The sequence below is a fragment of the Candoia aspera genome, chromosome 12, assembly GCF_035149785.1.
Source record: "Candoia aspera isolate rCanAsp1 chromosome 12, rCanAsp1.hap2, whole genome shotgun sequence".
Lineage (NCBI taxonomy): Eukaryota > Metazoa > Chordata > Lepidosauria > Squamata > Boidae > Candoia > Candoia aspera.
This window is the reverse complement of record NC_086164.1, coordinates 6,925,440-6,952,786: the sequence shown is the minus strand read 5'-3', so window position 1 is coordinate 6,952,786 and position 27,347 is coordinate 6,925,440.

Here is a 27,347-nt window from a genome sequence, read left to right as displayed (position 1 = left end):
ATGATCTGGGGAAAGACAGCTGAAACCTATGATGGTGAAAGCAGTGGGCTCCCAAAGATGCATTTCTTTATTGATGCATATGATGCATTCTGCTAGGCTAGGGAGAGGTGGTTTAGACTTGGAAAACTAAGGACCACGAATCAGAGGACTGCCTATAAGTACTGATGACTTGCTTGTATGATCAAGAGTTTAAGATCACAAGAGGCTTGTCTCATGTGGACAACCATTGAACTTTTTTTTTTCTCCCTAGCATTTTTCCTTCATGTGCAGGGTCTATTTTTATTTGATCAACGGGATGTTGATCCATTGGTTGGGACAGGAATTGACTGACCAGCTTATCACCCAAGCCTGACATAGGCTGAGAGAGAGGGACTGGCCCAAGGTCACCCAGCCAGCTTTCATGCCTAAGGTGGGACTAGAACTCACGGTCTCCTGGTTTCTAGCCCAACACCTCAACCACTAGACCAAACAGGTTCTGTGGACAGCCACTGGACTGCAAGTGGGAAATTCTCCAGGAAGCAACCTCAGGCTCTGAGCTCAGTCTCCCTACACTTGCTTTTGGATTCTCCTAGACAAGAAAGGATTCCTCTTTACACCTGAATTTTTATCAAACCGTAAGGCTTTTCTCAGTTTTGCATGTTGTTCTATTTCAGTTTGTTCTGTAGTCATGATTTAAGGCTTGATTCTTGATGCTTTTCTCTTCATTCCTGACTTGTAGCTTCCCCATAAATACCTGCTTCCTGTCTTCTTGTTCACACTAGCTTCCTCCCTGTGGCCCACAAGTAACTAAACCAAACACAATAGGAAGCTGCCCTCTGTTGAGATAGGTCTTTCCTCCAGATGGCCCAGTACTGTATATACTTTGGAAGTAGATAACAGGGTTTTCAATAAAGAGCTTTTCTAGCCCTTCTGGAATTGTGGTACTCTGAATCTGGAGCCTTGTATCTGCAGTCCATGTAGTGACTTACCAGCTTACAATCCCATGTATCAAATACTTCTTCATATTTAACATAACTTTTTAAAAAGAACGCAAATTAAATGCTACAGACTATGTCCATAAAAGACTGCCAATTGGCAGGGCCCAGGAAGAGGGCCTTCTCTGCCATGGCACCCACCCTGTGGAACAGCTTACCCCCAGAGGTAAGACAGGCCCGCACTCTCCCAGCCTTCCAGAAGGGGGTGAAAACACAGCTATGCCACCTCGCTTGAGGTGGGAGGGGGGATAGTCAGTCTTGGGGGTGGCTGGTACTGTGAGCGTGCCAAGTACAAAACTATTACCATATTGAATGTTACATTTTATATTTGGTATTTTTATATTTTATTGCTATTTATGTATATTTATATTGTATTGATTTCATACTGTACTGTTTTTACTGATTGTTATTTTATTATCTGTAAGCTGCCCAGAGTCGTCGTGTACAAGATGGGTGGCAGAGAAATCTAATAAAATAAATAAATATTCTGGGGGAGGGAGGATGATTGTTAAAATCTCTGCAAGTTGGGAGAGGCAGCTCAGTTCTTCTTTCTTCTAGCAATCAGCATCCACACTGCCCCTGGGGGAGCCCCTCACTTGAATCACTTTAATCAGGTTGCCCTTTCTAGAAAATCACCCATAAAATGACAGCAAACTAGATGTATAGATTAACTAAGGATTCAGTGAAAGGACGCCATCAGCTAGGTTTCCCAGTCCGATCCTTCTTCATCTTGTTTGACTGTTTGGTTTTTATCGTCACTTTGTCCTGAAGAAAGTTGCTGTGCGTGTCAGGCAGCTGCAATTACAAAGCACGCAACCTTAATGAATCTGTTAAGGACAGCTGCTGGTAAAGATGTGTTCCATTTTTCATTCAATGAAGATAAAAATGGGTGTTCATCAGAGACAGCCTCCTGACGAATATTTACAGGGTGTGCTCCCTTAGCTTTATCGTAAATCCTTCAGTTGTAAAATACCATTATCCCATTTATTGTTGTTGTCACCTTTGAAGTGAACAAGATGATACATGGAGTGGCAAACACAAACATGATGTCTTTTTAGAAACTCTGCTCCTTATTTTGCTAAATCAAGGGAGGAGAAGTATATTTTTCTTCCAACTAGGCAATCTGTTTCTGCCTATCTGGAAGTAAGAGATGGTCAGGAGATTTAGGAAAGGAGCTAAGTGGTCCTTAGTTATATATGTACATCTCCATTCCATCCCAGCTAAAATGGATGTAAATAACTTGCTGCACAATGTTAGTGAACAATGAAACTCTAACATGCCAAAGCAATAAACATTGATCATGTTACTTGGGCTGATTGGATGATTCAGCAGTTAAGCCTTTTTCTCTCCCATTCCATTTAGAAGATCAGCGATGGGAGGGTGTTGATGTACTGCCAGACCTGACTGGCGACTTGGTGGTGTGATGTCTTGAGCTTTCCAACAGATTCTCACATTGAGTGACTTCACACAACTAAGAAATCTTTTTAAATTGAACATATGGAAATACATATACTGATATATTGTGTAGATATCAGAGCTCACAAACATGAAGATTTTTGCTACATTTGAGCTGGACAACAAATTAGTGTTTCAGCTATCAGATTAAAATAGCATCAACTTCTTTATATATTCAAGGGACCTGAATTATCACCATAATTTGTATTTTATTTTATTACTTACATCCCACCTTTCTTCCAGGAGCTCAAATCCAGGAGCTCCCCCATATTTTTTTCCAAAAAGAGCAACCATGTAAGGCTGATTGGGCAGAGAGAGAGAGAGAGACTGGCCCAGAGTCATACCTAAAAAGTAATTGTAAATAGTATCTCATGGTGGAGAAATGTTTGGCAAAGCCAAGAAAAAACACAGCCATTTTAATAAATATTTATACTAATTTTCATGTACAGGAGCAATTCAGCCTTTTGGCTAAGATCAAGTGCAAGGAAGCATAAACATTCAGTATCTTTCATAAAGCTTTCAAAAACCCATCCACCATGAACAAAAGTGAAACAATATTCAGCCCCAAAGAAGGATAAAACCCTACCATCGGATAATAAAGCATGGAAGTATCTAAGAACTGTTGCTATTAATTAAAAGTTCAGGAAAATGGGGCTCTTTTACAATTCCACCACAGAAGGAAATAACTCATTCCAAGACACACCCAGTACGAAAAACATGTAAAGTGTTTTTGCCAAACAATAAAGTTAGCTCTTTCTTAGGGATGCAAGGAAAAAAGGTCCATCCAGACAGAAAGTAAGCATCTTCCTCTTAACCTAGTAGCTCTGCAGGATGGATTCATGGTTGCTACAAGAATGAAAAAGTGTTTTATGCCTGTTGCCTCAGTACCAGTCATAATCACCTAAATCTCAGTTGTTTACAGAAGTATTGAAATGCTTATTTACAGGAAAATACACGAGTTAAGTATTTTTTATCTCTGAGCAAATCTTCCAGCAAATACAAAATATAAACCATAATGTATTATTCTAAGCCTCACACTGGCTACAGTATGACCTTTACAATAGTGTAATTTGATATACAGCTGTAAATTTAGTTGTTACCACTCTGATATTAAGTAATAAGAAACTTTATAGTTACACTGTTGTAAATTACTGTAATGAGGGGCTTCTAAGATAAATACAGTAATTTCAGCATTCTTACCAAAGTGCTATTTACCACAGTTACACTCTGCAAGCTGTAATTTTAGCATAGTTATTTTTACCTGGTTTTTCTGTGTCTTGGAAATAAATATAAACTCAGAGATGTTTTGCACAAGTCAATAATCCCCATGCATTATTTAAGGATGGATAAGGTGGGGGGAGGGGATGGAAGGCAGAGAGAAATCAACTTATGGAAAAACAAAGAAAATAGTACTTAAGAAAAAATGTGATTTTTCAACTCTGGTATGCCTACATTCATGAAAGTTTGAAGAAGCAGGATAGGAAGAGTATTGACACTTTTGAACTTTGGTGTTGGAGAAGACTCCCGGGAATACCATGAACAGCCAAGAAAACAAATAAATAGATTGTTGGACAAATCAACCCGGAGTTTTCACTTGAGGCACAAATGACCAGGCTCAAATTATCCTACTCTGGACACATGATGCAAAGACATTGCTCTCTGGAGAGGTACATAATGCTGGGAAAGGTCAAAAGAAAGAGACGAGGATGACCAAGAGTAAAAGGGATGGAGCCAGTTACCCTGGCAATGGATGCACTGTTGGAAGGCCTGAAAGACCAAGTTAGGGACAGATCATCGTGGAGAAAATGTATTTAAGTGAGTCAACAACAACTTGATGACACATAATCAAAGTTTCCACCTTACCATTTCTAGGTGATTCCTGGGGTTTAAAAGGTCTCTTTGCGCCCATAAGGACTACAATTGTAGCATAAATATTGGAGATGCTATGTAGAAGAGTCTTCTTTGCTTGGGCATAGACAGAAAATATGGAAAGGTGAATTTATTCATTGACATTGGTTTTTACATCTGCTCACACAATACAATCCACTCACTTTCATGTGCTAGTGGCACACAATCCAGGATCAGCAGCCAAGAGCGATGTTTGCCACTTCCTATCTTTTCTAGCAGAAGTATCTACAGTGGCACAATCAGCCTGGCATCACCACTGAAGGTTTGAGGGGCTGTACTTCCCCTCACTTCTTTTTGCCCCCTTTCCACCCCTAAAATGACTACTGGGAATAAAAACTGGACCACTGAAATGGAGTGCATGGAGAAGCTTCTCAAAAAGAGAAGCCTGTTTTCATGAGGCTTCTCTAGAACTTTATCTTGAAAACAGATATTAGAAGTAACAGTTCAACCTCAGGTAAGTAGCTTGCATAACATGGTGTGTGTGTGTGTGTGTGTGTGTGTGACTTGAGTGGAAAGAGTTAGTTCAGCCCAGAACAAACCAATTAAAAGTAATCCCATCTGGATTTACTAGATCATCCCAACAGCTGGATTTTGGAGTTCACATGACACACATGTACCTCTCCCCATAACCCATTTAAGTGTCTTGTGAGAAGAGGGGATTTCCTGAAATGTCCTTTCTTTAAAATCCCATCTTCTCCCTTTTATCACCCAATGTACCAAGCAAGATTCACTCAGACTTCCTTTTAACGAGATTTACTGAAAGAGAATTGGATGATTTCAGCAATGGGAGAACCCAATTGATCTCTCTGCTAATTAATCCAGAAATTTCTTCTGTTCTTTCCTTAATGGCCCCTGTTAAATGATAAGTGAGGAATGTCCAGATAGCCAGGATGTGAATCTCTTTCAAGATCTGAATGTACAAATGCATAACATCCCATTTCACATCTGTTCTTTTTCTGCCAATAATACACCCCATCTCCAGGACTCTGGAAGCCTTTAGGAATGAAACTAATAGCAAGCTCTTTCAAAGGCAGGACTTCTAAGCTGAGGATCCTCCTATACTGTATTTGCTCTTCAGAGATATTGCAGAGAGTCAGCAAGGTGACCTTGAGGAAAATAGGCAAGAACTATTGCATGGGCAAAAAGGACTGAAACATTCCTTAAATCCTAGGAAACAAGATGTATTCTGAAGTGATTCCTCCTGATTCACTGGAGTATAAGAGGGAGGGGACTTAAAGCACAGTCAGTTGTTACTGCCTATTGAGATAGGCTTCTGTTACTGTAGCCTATCTCAATAAAGTATGGCTTTAATCCTGAGAAATTGGTTTCCTGATCTGGTCTTCCTCATAGGGCTGACAGATGTTGCAGCTCTGTTGCAATATTCAAGCAATGAAACCATCTGTTCAACCTTGAGACCCTTCCAATGTTCTAGCTCTTATTTCACTGTATGGTAGATTTTAACTTCCATCGCAAAAACTGTGTTAATAATGTTGATCACTGACATTCCATTGCAAACAGTTTCCTTTATGAAAAAAAATTTGGAATGTTCCATAGCATCTTCACAAGCTAAGCAATGGTTTTGTGAGAAAGGTAGCACAGACTTCCAATGGTAGCCAGTTTCTTGATCTCTTATAGTGACATATGCAGCAGTTATAAAGCAACTTAAATTTTAGAATTCACAAATTCTTCATTTTATCAATTACTGTGACTCACAGTCTATTAATGAAAAACCTGAATTGTTTTCAAATGGAAACTGGTGTATTTACTGCATAATCATCCCCTTAATATGATCTGTGAGAGAGCCTTTTCTTTTTTCATGTGAGCCATTTATAGGCAAGAAAGCAAGCCACCCGTACCATTGGACACAACGATCAACATTACTTATGAGATGCATGCTATCAGAATTGTATACTTGGTGCCAAAATTCCAGAATTTGATAACTGAGCCTGTCAGAAACATAATGAAGGTCAATAGTTCTGTGGCTGAGAACCACATTAATGGTAAACATTTTACTGTATTATTCAGCAACACTCCACAAGTAAATCTGTCATTCATCATGGTTAGAGCAACTTCAAGGCATAAACATGATTAATTGGTTTCCACTCTTTGGAAGATTTCAAGACATATATCATTCTTGTTCATCAGACAACTCACTTAGAAAAAGGCAGAAAGCAGGAATCTCTATTTATTCCAGATAGTGTTGCACTATGACTTTTAGCATCACACTATGTGTTTCCGTACAAGATTCCAGTGTAATTCTTGTATTGCTTATATATATATATATATATACACACACACACACATACATATACACACATTCACATTCACATACACTGTGTGTGTGTGTGTGTGTATGTGTGTATATATTTATACTGTGTCTGTATGTGTATATACAGTGTGTGTGTGTATGCATGTGTTTGTGGATATGTGTATGTGTATGTGTGTGTATGCGTGTGCGTGTGTGTGTGTGTGTATAAATAAAGAGATCCAGCAAATCAAAGCCTGTCTCTAAGAGTTGCCTTATAAGTGAAGGTCAAGAAATTCAGTTTAGCCCAGGAGCTATCCAGCATGAGACACACAGAAAAAGAGACACTATTTCAGCAGTTGGGGATAGCCTCCAATGAACAGTTTTAGATGCAATCCTGTCCGTTCCAACCTCATGTCATTTGACAGTTCAATCCAGAAGATCAGTCTGGGTTAATAATTCCAAGGCTGTGACTCCATTGCCCATAGTAGGTCATCCTTTGTGACATAGGGACTCCTGCTCAACACTGAAATGTTTGGTTTGCATTTCAAATATCTGACGCTTAGTTCCTGGTAACTCCAGTTAAAGTAATTGAACAGTAAGTGGTAAAAGGTTTTCACTGAAAGCTCCAAAGGCTCACCTTGAGTTAGATGGACAAATTGACCTTGTAGAAAGGACATTCTTCTCTGCTGTGTATGTTCACAATTCCTCTTGAGTTATCTGTGTCACTGTAAGAAACTGTGTGAGATGAATTGGGCAGAGATGAACTGGATCTGTCAGCGAGCAGCAGGTCTGAGATACAGACCTACCCCTTCAGTAGTAAGTGCAGAAAAAGAGGTGCTCTTAAATTGTTCCAAGCTGGACTCAGGTAAAGGATGAGTAGACTGATATAAGGGATGGAGGCAACATGATGCTCAAAGGGAGAGAGGATGGCTAGGGTTATTGTGGTGGAAGACCACAATCAGATTTTAGCAATAACTTAATTAACCATAGACTGTCAGTGGGGTATGACATTTATGTATGCATGTATTGGTTGTGTTTGCAAAACATAGAGTGACCATTAATGGAAGCATCAGTTGAGTATTTGCACTGGAATGTCTAGACAGAGTTTCCATCCTTCTCCAGTTCCATTAAACCAGGGGAAATCCTATCACATATTAAGGACTTTGTACATTACAGTCCAGAAATACCAAATGGGGATCTGACTCAGAGCAAAACTGTAATAAGCTATATCCTTTAAGGCTTACAGGACTTTATTTGAGGACACAAATCAGTAGCTTCCTGCAGGTGTGTTTACTGAGAACAGTCATTTTAATTTTTGCAAGTGTAAAGAAGATAGACAGTTGCATGCTGGGAAACGATGGAGAGTATATCCATTTTAAGCAAATCCCAGGAAAAAATCTCCATATGATATTTCCATTTTCAGCTGATAGACAGGTCTTGTCACTCTAGTTATCTTGGTATCTCCACATGTTGCCAGACACCCTTCTTAGTTAATTTGAGCTTTTCTATCCATTCTCAGCTGCTGTTCCCAGTTTGGCTTGCTGCGCAAAATTATAGTCCTGACATGTTGCAAAGTAAGAAAAAGAGAGAGATAACAAAAATATATGACAGACAGATATCAGATATCTGAATTACTAGTATTGCATTGGGGAGGGTTGTTTTGTTTTCTTGACAAATTATAAACTTGGAGTTTGAGTTTTCCTTGAAAATGTTGGATTTAAAAAGCAAATTACAGCCCCTATATTCTGCTCCTAAGGGGAAAGATAGAAGCAAACAACAAACATCTACAAATAAATGACCAGTTAGCATTTTATCTAAAGTCTTAGATGATTAATGTTCTGAGAGCTTTCTTGGAGAAAGAGTTAAACTTCATAGGATTAGGTGGAGAATAGTTTTGTTTTTTATTTTATTGTAAATCTGCATAGTGGCGAAGACATCCATTTTCTTATCTTCCACATATTATATTGTGTCAAACTACTTATTTATAGTTTGGGGTCAGGAATTTTATTACTTTGGAGTAGTTTATCCTACAGAGTCTCTTACCAGCTCATTTTGTATCTGGTGATTCTTCTTCAGGCAATAAATAATTAGGATTTATGTTGCTTAGCTACCGAGTGTTGCTTAAGCTTCTTCCACTCGGTTAGATGGCTAGTCCGATCCAATGTAACATTTCTACTCTACGTTTGTACAAAACCTAAAGACAATACTGTGTATGTAAATGCATACACACGTGCCACTTCCTTTTTCCTCTCAGTCTGAGCACTGATTCAAATCCAAAACTTTACCAAGATAATTTTGTAATAATTAAGCTTCAAGGAAGATTAAATTTCAGAACTGCATGTGATCTGGCAATCAGATTTGATACATAGAATTCATGAGCTGAATCTAATACTGAGTATTAAAAAGAAAATTATTCAGGAAAGGACTTTAGGTTGCAACCTAAGCTGTATCTGTATGTGTAACTATCTGCTGTTCTCTTTAAAAAAAATTTTTTTTTAAAGCATTCAGAATCTGAAAAATCTTTCTGAAATTATTAACAATAAAACAGTAAAAATGTGTTCAGGTCAAATGAAAAACCACTTTTAGTTGCTTAAGACATTTAGAATTGGTCCACAAATATATCCTTCCAGAGAGCTATAGCCCACTTTTATTGCTTACCATTCAGTAAAATCATCTACTCCCATACCTGGTTTTCAACAAGAAATATCTAGAATCTTCCTAATTCTTTCCCCAGTCCCATCCCACAACTAGTTTTAAGGATATATTACCTGAGATCCCTTATCGCACGAAGCCAATTTTTAAAACACAAATTTAGTTTAGATAATGTGTAAGTCCAGCTAGTATGATGCAAAACCTACTTCTTTGTGGTTTATTAAGTTAACCATAGTTAAATAAACAGTAGCTTATTCCATGTGCAAACTGAGTCCCTATTTCTGTCCAAGGACTTCTGCCTTTAAAAAGACAGATGGAACAAATTTGTAGTTGATGTGCAAATCTATCAAATATTTTTACACAGTAAAAATAAAATAAGCCATAATCTAAGTAGCAAGCATCTAACATTCACACAATGTGTGAGGCCACAAACAACCTATGAAGCAGTTGTTAAGTTCTGATCTGATTTGTCAAGTTCCCTCAAATTTGTTCTCACACAATGATCAGATGGGGTAATTTTGGGGTGGACAGGACAGAACAATTCTTATCTAACCTGTCCTGGGCACTGTGGCTTCTTTTTTATCCACATGTCCAGATGAATAGAGTAGGCATCACAGACTACTAGTTCCTTGTTTTATTTTTTAAAAAACCACCCCAAGGATTCCTGTTGGGTTCCAGAATCAAAGAGATCTTATACTCCTTCCATGCCATGTACATTCCTGGTACTCCCCCAAGCTTTCTTCGTTTTGCAGTACAATTTAGGAATAATTTTATAGCTGAATTTTTGAGAGTCAGAGCTTCTTTTCAGTCTATGGACCACATCAGAGATCTACCAATGCTGCCATCCCAGTCTTATTTATAGTGCACTCTTGGCATGGCATACGGGCCCCTGACTAGCACCTGATCCAAGATAAAATGCCTCCTGGCAGATTGTCTTCTAAATCAACAACACATCCCAACCTGGCCACCAAATCCCATGCCTTCAAAGCTTCACTAGAGGTACGGGGTTTTCATCAAGGTCATTACATGTTTAATACTGTCAAGTCAAAAACGGGAGAAAGGAATGCACCTGGCCCCTTCCAAAATGGTTTGTGTATCAGAAAATAGTAAGTGTCAGGCTGATTGGTTACAGATTATTTCACTGTATTAGTTACACCTTTTGGAGACGCTTTTTATCAGGACAATATACGCTGAATTCTGAATCATCTGCTATAAACTCCTAATTTTGCATTGGGCACAAACCCATCAATTTATGTCTAATTATATTCTTCCGTGTGAGATATAAAATACCTTAGGGTTTTCTATAATAAGGCTCATTAATGTGAATGAGAAATGATTCTCAAATTTCTTCTGCCAGGGCTAATGTTAATACTGATTCTAATTGCTCTTATAGGGCATTAAAGTGCAGATATATTTTTAAAAAGAAGAAAAAACTCTAAGCTAATCATTTAACAAAGCCATTCTTATAACCCTATAGCTTAGAATAGTGGGTTTTAATTTTCTTCCTACTCTGCATCATTCCTGCAATATGTGTCTGGAGAACAGGAAAAAGGAATTGTATTTAAGTGAAAATCACTTTTGGAGATTTATTTAAGATGATGATGATGATGATGATGATGATGATGATGATGATGATGATGATGCAACTGTTCAGTCACTGCTATTCTTGGGCGGGTGCTGTCACCCTGTGTTATCCATTTGTTCCAGTTAAGTTTTTCTTTGGTTTAGTTTCTGTGTGTGTGTGTTGTTTAGTTTTGTTTTTTGCGAATTCCCATCTGCAAACAGCACATTTCATTTTGTTCTCCATTTCTGGCAAAGAGCTAAACATTGATTGGCTGCGACATCTCTGCTAACCAACTGATCAGGAAGAATGCATTCTGATTGGTTTTATTAACTTTAATAGTCCAGATAGCCCACTCAAGTCCTGCTCTGTTTCAGACAGGACAATAGAAGATCTGACTGATAGAAATCTTCATGTTGAAGAAGTGCCCTTAAGATATATTTTAAACACAAAAGGGAAAAGGCGTAAGTATTACAAGTCTTCTGATAAAACTCTGGATGCCATCAATCAATCAATCAACCAACCAATTGGAGATTGATTGATTGATTGATTGATTGATTATGTGTCATCAAGTCAATGGCAACTGTTAGCAACCACATAAAAAGATTTTCTCCAGGATGCTCTGTCCCCAACGTGGTCCTTCAGATCTTCCAGTAATGCACCCATTACCACCATAACTGATTCTATCCACCTTACTGCTGGTTGCCCTCTTCTTCTCTTTCCATCCACCTTCCCCAGCATTCTGGACTTCTCCAGAGAGCTATATCTTTGCATAATGTGTCCAAAGTAGGATAATTTGAGCCTGGTCATCTGAATGGTGGGTGAACGTGTTGATTTGAGTATCTCTCATTTTCTATACTTTCACGTGTGTTGGGAGGATGCATGCAGGCAAAAATATTTTCTCATGTTTGTAAATTGGTTATTTTGGTTTCTCATTCTCACTTTTTCCATATGTAGGTTTCATTCATCCTGTTCCCATACTTATTATGAGCGAAAGAGAAAGGGAGAGATTGCTACGAGATGGGCAGCCATATAAATCATTTAAATATATGCATTTTATGCACATTCATCTGACTTAACAATTATGTCTACATTATGCCTACTGTGTTCAGCTTTTTTCCCAATTTCCCACAATATAATGTGTCTGTGTACTTTGTTCTTGTCCAAGCTTTTTATACTCATTGCTTTCTAACTGACGAACTGTGTTACAAAATTTGGAGTACCATCAATATACTGGTCAAACTATTGTATTAATTACAGAAGTCTGTATGCAAATGTAAATTCAAAATTCTCCTCACCCCCCCCCCAACTTTACCTAGATTAGATAGGTGTTTTGTGTCTGTGGTTGTATAGAGACTTTGTCTCATTTATTATTACCTTCCCAATAAATGCAGTCATTTTTAGCTCAGCTTTGATAATTGTAATTCTGTCTGAAAGGATGTGCTGTTTCCAGGTTGGGTCTTTGATCCCACTTCTGGATGTTGATTATCAAAGATAACTGTTGAAGCAGTTGCTTTTATAAAACACCTTGAATGCATCCTTAATTCTCCTCCCAGTTGTATCAAAACCACTGACTTCTGTTTAGTGGAAAGAGAAAAGCTGGCTTGAGATCCCTTGAAACAATTAAGGCTTGGCAATATGACTGTCCTGGATTTGAGGGTCACTGCCATAAGAACTTTAAGAAGATTACAGGGCTGAGAACATGAAATCAGATGAATGAAAGTTAGAAAGACATGTAACACACCTATAGCTACATCTGCATCTAAGGATTTATTATCACTTACTGGCTTCCTGGTAGAATTACTACTCTTGCAAGGCTCTGTCTTAATCACAGATGATTCTGTTTGGTTGGAACTTTGCATTATTAGAAAAGTTGCTGAACATCTTCACAGAGGAGGAACGGATGCTCAGGAAAACCATCTCATGTCACTGTGAAGAAACACAAAGATTGGACAACTAACTAAACATGGCTCTGTGAAAGTGGAGCTGACTATGGAGTGTGCAGGCCTTGGAACCTTTCCAGATAAGGAGAGGATGGGAGATGGGAACTTGGCATTTGGGGACCAGGATTAAAGCAGATTTTTCCAAGTCATAGTTTGGATCCACAAACATTGTTCTGTTGATGGGTTTTTGCTTTTGCTTGTGTGTTTTTAGTTTTTATTACTCCAGTCATCTATTTCTTCTGCAGAGCATTGCAGGCCAGAAATTTGGTGGCCGTGACCTTAATTTTAATTCTAAAATGAGTTTTTCTTTTCACCATCTAAGATTAAAGTTAATTTAAATAATGAAAGGAAGAAGGGGGCTCAATTCATCATTTTATATTTTATCTTGTGACCAGCTTAGAATCATGATAGGGTGCAATTCTTGTAAATAAATAAATGTAAAACAGGAACAGGAAATGGTGGCCTTCCTGAAGTTGCTAAAATGCAAGTCCCAGCCTTTCTCACTTGGCTGAAAATTATAGTTCATCAGTATCAGTAGAGCTAAAGCTTTCTGATGCCCGATGCCCGTGCTTCTCCAGATTGCTGGCAGAACAGAAGTTGAATAATCAAACTGTAACGATAATAATGATAAAAACAACACTAGCAGGAATTACCCCATTGAAAGCGAAAGCAAACAGAGAATTGCTACAATTTGTGCTTGTGTTCACAACTGCCTTGCTGATTGCTTGCGAAGGCAAAATTTGCAGGGCTACAGTAAAACAATCTGTACAAATTTCTCCGTATGAGCATTAACAGCCTAGCGCAGAACAAAAGGTGGAAAGATTTTCAAAAGAAATTTATATTCCATATTGTACGTACCATTAGCACATTAGCTTTGCAACGGTTGGACCTGACAATTGGACTATTAACCTAATTAGCACCACCAGAAGAGTTGCAGGGAAGAAAAACAGAAGACAAAAAGAAATTGTTTTGTTTTCTGTCTGTGCTTTCATTTCATGGGTGAGGGAATTTCACTTGTACATCCCCAAGGCAGACTGGCATTTGTGACTGGAAATGAAGCTACTAATCATTGAATTTAACTCCATATGAAGTCCAAATATTTTAAGGGAAATTGGAAAGTCACTATTAAGAATTCAAGTCAAGCATGTGGTTTTTAAATGCCACTGAATGTTTACATCATTTCTTGTATGAAAGGAGAATCAAAACATTTTGCAGCCATGTTCTTTGTTTGTTTCTTTGTTCAAAGACAAATATCGAAGTTGTGCAGACATTCAGACCAGTGGACACAACCAAAATAGCCCTCCATGTCTTGCCTTTAAGAAAAGTACAGGGAAGGGAGGAGGAGGAGGAGGCACCAAAGGGAAATTGATTGGCCTGGATACAAAGAAACCTCCTGATCAAGTTTTTCCTTTCAAGATTGATGTCAGCACTTTAAGGTAGGCAAAATCAAACAAAAAGAACAGCATGGATTTTTTGCTGTAGGGTATTATAACAGAATTATAAAAACTTGTCAGAATATCTTTCTACCACATCTTGTACCAAACAAAATCAGGGCATGGTTATTTTGAGTTTCTCTCTCACGCTTTTGTCTTTCCCAGGACTGAATAATCTTTTCTGAAATTCCTCCTTTAATGTTTAATTCATGTCCCCTCCATTCCCAGGGCCAGATCTAATAATGGTAATAATAATAATGATGATGATGATACCTCTGTCGGTCCATCTATCATTTATTTATCTGTCTAATTCCCTTTTTTCCATGCAACTATTTCCAGTATTTCTTTAACCAGATTTTTGTACTGTCTCACAAAACTTAGTAAGCATTGTTGTCTTTACAACTTTCAGAAACTCACTTTTTCTCCTTAAGCAACACAATGGAACTTATCAAATCAAATCAAATCAAAACTTTGCATGAACCATTTGTAAGCCGTGATTTAAAACTATATTTCAGGTTCTATTAAGCAGAATGTTTTAATTAATTTATTAATTAATTCAATTTGTATAGCCACCCATCTCAAACCAGTGACTCTGGGTGGCGAACAGTCATTAAAACAATTAAATAATTAAACACAGTACCAAAAGAAATTAAATACAAATAGCAGCCCAGTGTCCTGACTAAGCAAGAACCATGCCAAGACGAGGAAGAAGTCTCTAGTGTTTTATTACTGCTATTGTAGACAGAGAATCCTACCAAACTGAAGAAGCGTGGGAAAACCCAGACATTATTAAAGACAGAAAACCTGCCCATTGAGAAGAATCTAGCCAGGGTCTCTCTCTTACTCTTCCACCTTAAAACAACTCTTGAGTCCCCTACCACTGCAAGCAATAAGTAATAATAAATCTATTCCAGCTCTGCTGATTGCACATAAATTTGAGGATGGTTAGGAGATGCTATGAATCCAAAGGCCCTGTCCTGACAAGCAGGAACCACGCCGAGACGAGGAAGAAGTCTCTAGTGTTTTATTACTGCTACAGTAGACAGAAGATGGGACGCGGTGGCGCTGTGGGTTAAACCATTGAGCTGTCGATCGGAAGGTCGGCGGTTCGAAACCGCGCGGCGGGGTGAGCTCCTGTTGCTCGTCCCAGCTCCTGCACACCAAGCAGTTCGAAAACATGCAAATGTGAGTAGATTGATTGGTACCGCTTCGGCGGGAAGGTAACGGCGTTCCGTGAGTCATGCTGGCCACATGACCCGGAAGTGTCCTATGGACAACGCCGGCTCCAAGGCTTTGAAACGGAGATGAGCACCGCCCCCTAGAATCGGACACGACTGGACTTTACGTCAAGGGAAACCTTTACCTTTACTACAGTAGACAGAAAATCCTACCAAACTGAAGAAGCATGAGAAAACCCAGACAGATAAACCCCAAAAGTCAAGGTGGGTCTGCTCTAGTTCTCTTTGAATGACAGCTCAAACTCTCTAAGCTACGCATGCGTTTTCCCCCCTGGATAGGGGCCCCTTCCTGCTCACCATCCGTACTCATGACACGAAGAGTTATTATAATTCATTGCAGTCAGCACGACCAGGGAATGGGGCCCTTCTCATACTTGGGACCATTTTTGTCACAAGTCTTTCAGGAATTATTCTGACAGGTATGGGACTTCATTTTTATATGTCATAACAGCGGCAAGACTTGTATATGCTCAAAGATGGAAAGATCCACAAATTCCCACCATGGAAGAATGGAGGGTTAAATTAATGGAATTGGCACAAATGGCTAAACTAACAGCATTGATAAGAGCAAATGCCATGACTGCATTTACTTCTATTTGGAAACCGTTTTTAAGTTATTGGCTTGTATCTGAAAAAAGTGAAGTTTTGATTTTGGGTTTTGATGGTTAAATGGTTTGACTTTATAGAAATAATGTTACTAAATGTTTAATTAATGGTACGAGATTACATTTGTATCATATGCATTTGTATCTGTGTTGGAGAAGGTCAGAAGATACTTTCCTTCCATGTTTTCTATCTATTTCTGCACTTTCATAGTTTATCTTCTGCCTTTAGCTTTGTATACTATCTTTTCCGTATTCCATCTTTTGTATTTTAATTATACTTTGAAAACCAATAAAGTTTAATAAAAAAAGAAAAGGAATTATTCTGACAGGTAAGGAAATCCATGTGGCTTTCTTTTCTTTTTTTTCCCATTCCTGCATTTTTTCCCATTCCTGCAATGGAAATGTTATTGATAAATTAAACCGACTTTTTAAAAAAAGGCTCTTCTGTTTGCTCACTGCACAGTATTATTGGGGAGGGATTAAAAGGAAGCAGCGTTATTTGCACATTTATTTTCTATGTGACCCCATATTAGCTTCCCATCAGCAGCATGACATTCAAAAATATCAAAGATCGCACCAACATCAATATTATTTATAAGGTCAGCCATGTCAGAATATGATGGTGTTGCTTAAAAGACCTCACTATAGTTCTGCTGAAGTGAAATCTATGGCAAAATTGCAGCTAGAGAGCATGCTTTATCACTTTATATTACCAATCCTACATATTTGAGCTACTTTCTTCCAGGGTAGTAAATAGGCTTTACTATAAATATTTCCAGCTTGGTAATACTATCATAATTAGTAGAAGAGGTATAGTTCTTTTCTGGCTAATACTTACTTCTCTTACATCACATATGCGGATTGCTGTAATTAGTCTAATTCCCCAGGGTGCAGGGTATTCTGCTGCAATTTAGTTGATTACCAGTCTTCGTGATTTCAGAGAAAATTTCAAATAATATATAGAAGAGACCAGGCATATTTCCAAGACGGTGAAAGTGAGTTGTTGTAGGAATTCTGAAGGTCAGTATTTCAGTCCCTGTTCATGAAAATGATACAGATGGATGTTTTATTGTGCCACATTAGGAGATCAGTGTCCAGAAGGATTGCAGAAAGTGGCAAAAATGTATGTGAAATCACATCCAGTCTATAGACCAGCGTTTCTCAACCAGGGTTCCGTGGCACCCTAGGGTTCCACAAGAGGTTGTTAGGGGTTCCCTGGGAGATCACAATTTATTTAAAAAGTTATTTCAAATTCAGGCAACTTCACATTAAAGAGGTAAGTTCCATTCTTTATTTTTATTGTAAGAATTCTGTTCATGCATATATACAGCCCTACACATGAAACACATATAGTACTTTTGTGAGTTCTGGCCTCTATTGGAGCCTGAATGTGCAGGGGTTCCCTGAGGCCTGAAAAATATTTCAAGGGTTCCTCCAGGGTCAAAAGGTTGAGAAAGGCTGGTATAGAGTAATTGCTTATACATGAACCCAGTAATTCCTGTCCCTTGCTGGGTTTTCCATGCTTATCAGTTATCAAAACAAATAAAATACTTAAATATGATTCTCTCTCCATCAATCTGCAATGTTCCTGTCTTTCTGGGTCCACAGTAACTCCTACAAGAAAAGATGAGCCTGCAGATGATGGAAGAAAAACAAGGAGAAAAATCCCACAATTATACCATCGTCCTTATACCATTCAAGAATGGTCAAGAACGCCACCCAAGGAAATGTCAAATTGTTAAGTACTCTGACACCAGAGATTTACTAGTTATTTGTTTTATTTAATAAATGTATATGGCTGCCCAACTCATACACAGTGACTCCTGGTGGTTTACAAAATTAAAATCCATAATATAGAAAAAACCATCAACTCCCCACCTGACCCCGACCCCCCACAGCAGCTACAAACACAATCAGAGCAGCCACTTCATCAGCTCCGTCTCAACCTGGGGTCCTGTCAGGTACCAGGCCAAGAACCACGCTGAGCCGATATCTCCAACTCTAGTTCTGTATTGTTCTCACCATATAGACAGAATCCTGGCAGACTAAAGCTACTCAAATAACCTAAGGGGAAATACCCCAGAAGGGCTCTAGAGCATAGCTACCTTGAACCTCTTAACCTTCCCATCAACAGAGTCCAGGCTGCGAAGCTTCTTATCTATCTGGAATACATTCCCTCCCTGGGAACCAGCCGCAGCGCCAGAATCCACCACAGGTCCCCAGGCCTGCTGACAGAACCACATCTTCAGGGCCTTTCGGAAAAGCATCAAAGTGGGGGCCAATGTAATCTCCAGGGAAATGATGTTCCACAGGGAGGGAGCCACCACAGAGAAAGCCTTTTCATGTTCCCACTAGATGAACTTCCCTCATAGAAGGGACCCGTAACACATCCTCCCTCCCCACTCTGGTGGGCCAGGTAGATTTAACTAGGGAAATTACCAGGCCAGGCCCCAAGCCATGTAGGGTTTTAAAGGTGATAACCAGCATAGTAAAATGGAAGCCTTTTTTCAGGGAAGCAAAATTTGGGGAAGTTGAAGGACGGATTTGAGCCTAGTATTAATGTATAGGTGGTACTATGATGTGAGCATTATAGAATTATTTATTCTATGGACCACACAGACTTGCTCTATTCAAGGGCTCCTGAAACAATTTTACAGATGGCTTCTGTATTTATCCAAGTTCAGTTTCTAAGCAGCAGATTGCCCCCCTTTGCTTCCCTCCCTGCCTCCGTTCCCCTTCAGCCTCTCATTTAATATTTGAGCAAAGTTGCTCTCTGAAATAGGAATTACAGTCCTGAACAAAGCAAGATAAAATCAATACTTGTAACAATTATTGCTAGCTATGTAGTGTTTATAGATTTAAATATAGAAACAGTTTATTCTATGGTATTTATCAGTGTCAGAGCCAAGAAACCTGCAAGAGCAGGAAAAACAGTGGGTGACTGACAATAAAACTGCAGGTTATCCGATACTGTATAATGGCTGATGTGGTTGAGCAAGCTGTTTAATTCAGGGGATTAGATAGATATGGCCACCTAATGTTCCTGTCCTTGGTGTCATAATGGGACATTAAAATATAAATTCTTGGGAGCTTCTCTGATGCTTTACACTCAGGAACTTTCTGATTATACCAGCTTTCACCCAACTTCCAAATGTATTGGGCTAGAAATCCCATTTACGATGTGCCTGGAGGACATCAAGTGTAAACCTTAACAGTGGCCTTTCCTCCCTCCCTCCCTCCCTCTCTCCCTCTCTCTCTCTCTCCGCCAAAAACACTATATAAACATAAAGCATTTCTCCTTCCCTAACATTGCAAATCTCTTCCTGTGTTGGTGCTCCAGAAATGGTAGGGTAGAGTGGAGGAAGTTTGGGTCAAATGTTTCAACAGTGTACTAATTCCAACCAAATAACTGAGACCTGTCAAGCATTCCTGAGGGTGCCTTAAATAAAATGCAGTCATATCAAAGTTTGGGATCTGCCGGTTCAAAAAGTCAGTTCACTAAAGGAAACTTGAAAAATGTCATCTAAAACAAATCAATAAGCATCCCTTGGCCAATTGGGCAGGCATCCTAGGTATGGGCATAAGCTGTTTGATATCTTGCCGGCCCTGTATTCTTCAGGGAAAGAAGATAATCATTGTTCTTCTTTTTATCTTCCTTTGACAGTTCTGCCTCAGAGCCATCTTAAAAGTTTACAGAAAGCAGCAGAACTTTTCCAGTTGGCATTGTCCCTTGGAAGGCCATTGTGTCTGCCTTGGAGATAGCTTATTGTCCTCTGGTTCCCTGATATCTCTCCATCCTATTGTTTATTTTGGGGATAAGCAGCTGAAATAATTAGCAGTTCCTAAGGACATCCCTTCTTATCACCCTAAGTTGCAATAATAATTGACCTTGACTAGTATATTAAGACCGATGGATACTGAAACACATTGGGATGTAGCACACTGAGATAAACAAGGAATGTAATCTAACCTTTTTCGATCTACTTATAACCCCTTCCAAGCTTTTTGAAAAATAGAACAGCTCAGAGAAGTCAATTACTCTGTTAGAGAACATCACTCATATCTGTGTTGACTTGTCTAAGGGTTCTGTTATTCAGGCTTTCTTCATAGTCTTGTACCCTGGGCAGAAAGAATAATTTGGTTCTAGAAAATGCTAAATCAGGGTTTGGGGTTTGGTTTTAAAATAATGATTCCTTTGACAAACAATGGTGTCCAGGGTCACATAAAATGCTAAGCCACAATGGGTGAGGTTGAGCAATTAAGAAAAAACAAAGAACCCTTTTATGGATGAGCATTAGTTATGAACCTGATCAATGAATATCAAACTGGTGTAAATTTCTGTCATGTTAACTCATAGTTCTGGTTCAAGCTATAGGTGACAGCGCAAGATCTATGGCTAGTCAGAGTCAGGCTGAATGACCAAATCCAAGCTTAATGTTGGATCCAGAAAGCTCCAATTGTTGTCTCTGGCCTCTTCTAGCTCAGCTAAGAAAGACCATGGGGCAATTCCACTCTTTAGCCCAAGCTGCTTCCCAGTTGTTTCTTAAGCCAACTTCAGAAGTTCCAGTCTAAACTACAATGGGTTACTAATGAGGCCAGGCTGAGGCCACAGCCCCTAAAAAGTCTGATTGGTCATTCTGCCACTTCTTGCTATTTGCATCCATGCAGGCAAAGCAAGCTTCCCAGATTAGTTCTGTATGAACTGGTCTACCAGTTCCTGGGATTGTTCCTTTCTCATGAATCCCTGTGCCTGATGCTTTCCTTCTGGTGATATCATCATGGCTCCAATGCTACAGTAATCAAAGCTATAGGGAATAGGTTGTGCTTTTGTTGACTTTGTAGCAAGGAAGACCTGATCATTCAGCTTCACAGAAATGAAGTTAGCAGCAGTCCTTCATTGCAATGTAAACATTTTTTTTTAAAAAAAAGGGGGGGAAGGGAAGGGAAAGGAAAGGAAGCTGAATGGTGGCAGGGGGTGGGAAACCCAGGGGAGCAGGCTTCACCCAGCCTGAGAAGAACCTGAAAGGGTGCCCAATGGGAGATGAAAAAGCTGAATGGATCATGAGCTTCTAGGATTGAGGATAGTTCATTGACTTAATGGGTCAGTTGCGAGATTAATTTATAATACTAATAATAATAATAATAATAAACAGCACCTGCAGACCAGCAGAGAACATAGCAATCCAGCAGCCCGGGGTTAAATGGCTGCTCAGGACAGCATTTGGGGAGTGGGGGCTGGGGGCGGGAGGACTATGCCAGACACTTCAGCCAATTGGACCTGGGGTTGCTACTAGAACAGAATGAAGCACTGGAGATCATCCATTCTGGAGGGCTTAACAGCAATCACCAATCAGCAGTTTTGAATAGAGGCTGGAAAATGAGGGTGTGGGGTACATTTGCAATGGGGTTGGAGTGGGAGGAGGTCAATATCATCCATTTCTGCACTCAGGAAGTGGTGAGTAGCCTTTACTGGTGATGGGTCAAGCAGAAGGTGCAGATCTGTTCCATGTCTGAAATCCTGGAGAGATGTCGCTAGCTACTATTGACTAGGTTTCCCGGCCCAGTGTCCTCTTGTCCAAGTATTAAACATTCCTGACCCTGCTTAGTATTGAACAGGTATTCTTCTAAACTCAACATTTAATACATCTTGGATTTATATATACGGTATATTTGCAATGATTGGCCAATTGTTGACTGCCAAAGTGCCTACAATTTATATCCATGGGGGAGAGTCAACAAAAATACTGATATTCAGGAAGCAACCAGTTTCTTCTGGCCTCCAGCAATTAACTAACTACCTGTTTTGCTGATGGACCCCCTGTTTTTATAAAAAATAAAGCAAGAGAGTCCTTCAGGGAAACAAGTAGTTAATTGCTGGAAGGCAGAAGATATGTAGAGTATATTGGCCATGTTTATATTTCTTCTTTAGAGCAATATTCCAGAGCAAAAGTAGGCAACGTGAGTCCATCCAGATATTACTGAACTAATAATATCTTTTCTCCATTATCCAGATTGTTTGGTCTGCTAGAAGCTCTCATTCTCCATGTCTGGAGGACCACAGGTTGACTATCTCCTATTCTAAAATCACTCATAGGAATCTTCATGAAGCCTTCCTTTTAAAACAAAAACAAAAACTCAGAACAGTATTTATTACCCTCAGTCTAGTTTGACTCACACACATTTGACCCCATGTACGGCAAAGAATCCACACGTCCATAGTGGTGTAACTGGTGCTTGAGGCTTCTTTGATTTTTTTTACCATAGTCTATGCTTGCTGGGTTGCAGATAAGGGTCTTTTAATTTTGTGATGACAATTTGAAAGGAAAGGAAGGGAAAGATGAAGGATGAAAGGTCAGCGTTTCAACTTTTTTTTCTTTGTTTAGCTGCAAAAAGAAGTGCTTGGAAGGGCTGGGAAGTGTCAAACTTGGAGCAGCACATAGGTTATTAATTTCATTTGGGCGGGATGAAGAGGGAACGATATTAAGGACAATTAGTGATGAAGATTTTCATCCATATAAATGCACCAAGATCACTTCGAAAGCTATTTAGTTAATTGATCTATAAAAAAGCTTGATTCATGATCAGCAGATAGGCAAATTAATCTTCATTTGAAACTTGAAAACAAGTCTGGACAATAAGCTTGGGCTAAGGAAATACTTAATGAATTTAGTACCAGACCCTGTCCTTAACAGCTTTAGATATTTTTTTCCCCCCCAGTAAATTTATAATCACCCTTACTTTTTGTTTTAGTAGGCTTTAATCTCCCTCCATTTCTCTCATTCATACAAATGAAGGCAGGATTGTATTCACATATCATCTTAAACCATAGTTAGCTTAAGGGTGGTTTATAAACCACAATTTGCTTAAACCCAAGCAAATTATGGTTTGAAACCAAGTCACGGAGTAGGGGAGGCCTCTGTGAAATCCCCAAAGTAACTTTGGGGCATTCTTTTTCTTCCATCCTGTCCAACCTCACAGGGTTATTATGAAGGTGAGGACCTTGTATGTGTAATGGTATGTAAGAAAGACCTTGAGAGACAGGGTGAAGAGGGTCTGCCAAGGAAATGGTCAGATAAGAGACAGCAGATAGTGGGTGGGGCAAGAGGCTCAAAAGGGACCCTCCCTAACTTCTCAGACTGGAAAGATTCTGTTAATGTAGCCTTACAATGAAGTAAAATTAGCTCATCTGGTCATGTTTCCTGTATGGTCTACCTGGGAGGGTTGATAGTATGGCAGCTATGAAGGAAAATCAGAAATAAATCAATGGATGACATTTTGCTTGTTTATCCAAGTACAACCTGCTTCTCTGAGGTATACAGGAATATCCAGCAGTGAAGGTGTTAAGCTTGGGCATATCACTGAGGCCTCTCCTCTGATGGACCACCTTTCCCCATCTTTAATTTTTCTCTTTCCCAGAGGGAACAGGACAAAATGAGCAGAGAACATTATTCCTTTTCTTTCCTCCTATCCTTGCTGCCATGCTTTGAGGAGACCACAAAGAGGAGAAAGAGCAGAGCTAGTATGTTCTAGGAAACAGCAGCAGTGGACCTCTGTTGGAGTATGGACTTCAGCACGTGACCAGTGCCATCAGTCCTACAGCCTGACAGTGAATATTTAGGGATATTCTGAAACCTAGAAGGGTTGCTGAAAGCTGGATGGAGGTAGCCTTCAGAAGGTGTCAAAGATGCTGAGCAGCTTCTGCCTCCAGCCCAAAGGGTATCTTGCCAGAGCAAGTGAATTATGTGGCCAGAAGAATAATCAGTTCTCTGCTTCTTCTAAAGAAGAGCTTAAAGAAGACATTAATAGTCCTTAGAGGATGGTTCTAGTGTCTGGCTCTTACCTTGCTTTGGCACCGCTGAACCTGTATAATGAAAGTCAGTGCAGCTTAATTAAGGTAGTTAGATTTAGCGATGTAATTGAACTGCAGTGTGTCCTTTTGCAGCATCTAAATCCATTGGAAAGAGTAAATAACAGTGCCCTTGATGTTCGGATGGTCAGCAATCAAGTGTCTAGACGTACAGAAACGATATACTGCGCAGTGTATATTGATTAGTCTTTTAAAGCTGCACAGGGTAAATGGGCATAGACATACCTGTCGCTCTTTAAAGGTTTGATCCAAAGATATTTCTTTCTAATTAAGCAAAATAGCAATAAAATGTTCCAGTGCAAAGGCAGGTGGTGCTCTAAAATTTGCACAGTGTTGTGGAATGGCTCCAGTGCCACCTAGGGGTCACTATGGTGCAGGTTGCTAAGCAACAAAGTCTAATGCACGAAGTTGGCTCTGCTTTGGTGCCAAAAAAAGTTCCTTGTTCTTGAAGATTACTTCAACTCAATTTTAGGATGGATAAAGTTGCGCAAAGGAGTTGCAATAATCATTTCCCTGCATATTACTAAGGCCTTACTGTATTTCAGATACGTATCTCACCAATGGTCTGTTTCCCAGTTCAAAAGTAGACATCAAGTTTGGGTTCTCTCAGAGTAGAATGTATCAGTCATACTTAAGCTTTCTTTAGTGGTTGGAGATTCATAGACATTCAGCCAGTCTTTGAATATTCATTTCTCCCCAAACTGCCTCTAAGGGTAACACTGAGGAAGGGAAGGGGAAAATTGTGTTACTGACAACTCTGGTTTTATTTGAATGAATAATTTTGCCAGAACTCTCCAGTGGTCACTGAGCTTTGAGGTAAAAATGTTGAAGTAATCTGAGGAATGACTGAGAGATCAGTAGTCTTTGCTAGTTTTCTCACTAGGAGCAGATTTGAGAAGCAAAGTTGGTATTGCCTGTAGGATCAAGGAAGATGCCACTTTGGATTTTTGCTGACAAAAGACTCCATGTTCACATCTGTGCAACTGTTCCAAATCTATCATCCACTCTGACCTGTTGCACTTTCTGCAGCCTGAGTGGAATGCATATCTGCACCATAACTACCAGGCCCCTGCATGTATCCTTCTCAAATGCTTTCAGGGTTTTGTGCCAATTTTTATACAAATCACCCAAAAGAAATACATAGAACATACAGAATGGGAAAAGAAGAACCTTTCCCCTTTTCATGCAGAAAATATTTGAAAGTCACCTCCCATAAGAACCACTGCTAGTGTCCATCAGAAGATTTTTTATGTTGATTTATTCTTCCCATATTATTTCCACATTGTTTATGCAATGAATCTGGGATCACTGTAAGAGTTGGTGTATGGGAACTGCTCAGTCCTGTCCATTTGGAGCACAGTAAGATGCCCCTGAGCCATACAAGGAATCTGTCAGAGATCCTCAAGTGAATCTAAAAATGAATCTGGGATCACTGTAAGACTTGGTGTATGGGATCTGCTCAGTCCTGTCCATTTGGAGCACAGCGAGATGCCCCTGAGTCATGCAAGGAATCTGTCAGAGATCCTCAAGTGAATCTAAATTCCACTCCATCTCTATGATTCTATGATTAATCTGCTGGTGAAATCTTCCTCCCTTCTAAAAACCCTCAACATTTAATGCATCAAACAATGCTAAAATGAAAGCTGCATGTTCTTCTTATTGTTACTACCAGCAACAATGCTGGTCTAGAAAATCTTTTAACAGCCAGGAGAGTATTTAATGGTTTGGGGAGATATTTTGAATATGTAAAGTGGATGAGTTCCTTTCTTGGATATGGGTAGGTCCATTTTTTCCTCTTTTACAGTAGGGCATTGAATTTTTTAAAAAATTATACAGTCTATGCTAGTCTTAACTCTGTTTTTCACATCAAAATGGCAGAGGACAGAAATTCTTCAATGCACTCAAGAATTCCAAGGACCTCCCACAACTGGATTCAGATCTCGGGCTGCTGTTCACCCCGCCTAGTTTAGATTATCCTGGTGATTTTGGTTGATATATTCAGGCAGTCATTCCAAAGATTGGCAATTGCCTTGCCACAAATTCTTCTAGTTTATGAAATTACTCAGTGTGCAAGGGGAGGAAAGACTAGAAATGGTTGAAATTCTCCAGTGCTGCAGGTGAAGAAGAGCAATCTGCAGCTAATCAGGGTTTAGGGGTCTTTGGAATGGCCACACTCGATTCCCTAGCATGTCAGATGAATGTGCATGATATTCAGTTTCAGTAAGTTGCTGAGAAGAGTTCTGGAAAGCTCTGGAAAGTCAGCAACTTTTGTACAATTTGCCTCGTATGGTGGGTTTCCATTGTTGTATCTAAGTATCTTTCTTTTATGCTTTTCCTTGGGAAAATTTACCCAATCACTACTTTTCTCCACGCACCTTTCCATAAGAGATTATTTATTTTAAATAGTGTATGTTCCTTCATTTCACATTACCTTCAGAAGAAAGTCACTGATTTATATATATATATATATATATATATATATATATATATATACATACAATCAGCGAACTCTGCTTAGAGTTGCCATTTACTCTGCTGTGAATTGTGAAATGTTGATTTAAAAAGAGTCTATGATGGATTATTTTTTATCTCCCTCTTGTTGCCTACACAGGAGTCTCTTGAAAATCTCATACAAGAGGGTCAGAGTGCTCTGCAAGAAGAGCTGGATAGAAACGTAATAAATAGATAAACATAATTCTAAATGCATCAAATTAGCTATCAAATGTGAAGCACATTAATTCCACCTGAAACTCTTCAAAATAGCAGGGCAGGCAATTTTGTCAAATTGGTGGTTGCCTTGGTAAGTTCTCATAAACACCAGCACCATTTTCTTCATTTAGAAAGAGTGATGTAGTCTGAGGAATATGAACAGTGTCAGTGAGCAATTAAATTTTAATTGAGCATAAAATAAAGTCCACTTGCTGTAAGTTACAACCAAACTGCCTAAAAACTACCCCAACAATTTTACTTATTTTCCCCTGCCTTTTCCTGAAAGGTACCAACAAGAACAGCCAGGGAATGCTCTGTCACAGCCATCATTAACAACCAAACGGGGGTGATGAGAACAGCAGCAAAACTTGTGGCAAGAGACCGAAGCTGAATTCTGGGGTTCTGCTTGTGGCTGAGGTCAGTGAATGGGTCTGTAGGGTGGCTGGTGTGGTGAGATGTTTCTCCAAGGGGGAATAATTCCACAATGAGCATCAATGGAGCAGGAGAGTGTAGCAGGTCATCTGAAAAAGTCTATATTGGAGTTGTTTTCCTTGTTTTAAATTTGTGCCCAAACACCCCAACCTATAAATAATTAAATCTGGGTCCTCTCATGGTCAGAAGCATGTTATGTGTTTAATGAACCATATGCTCTAAATTTTAGGTATTAATTGTTCCACTATTCCATCACTTCTGTTTTCCCAAATCAGTTTTTTTAATAGCTTTTGAAACAAGATCCCATAGGATGCTCTGTAAT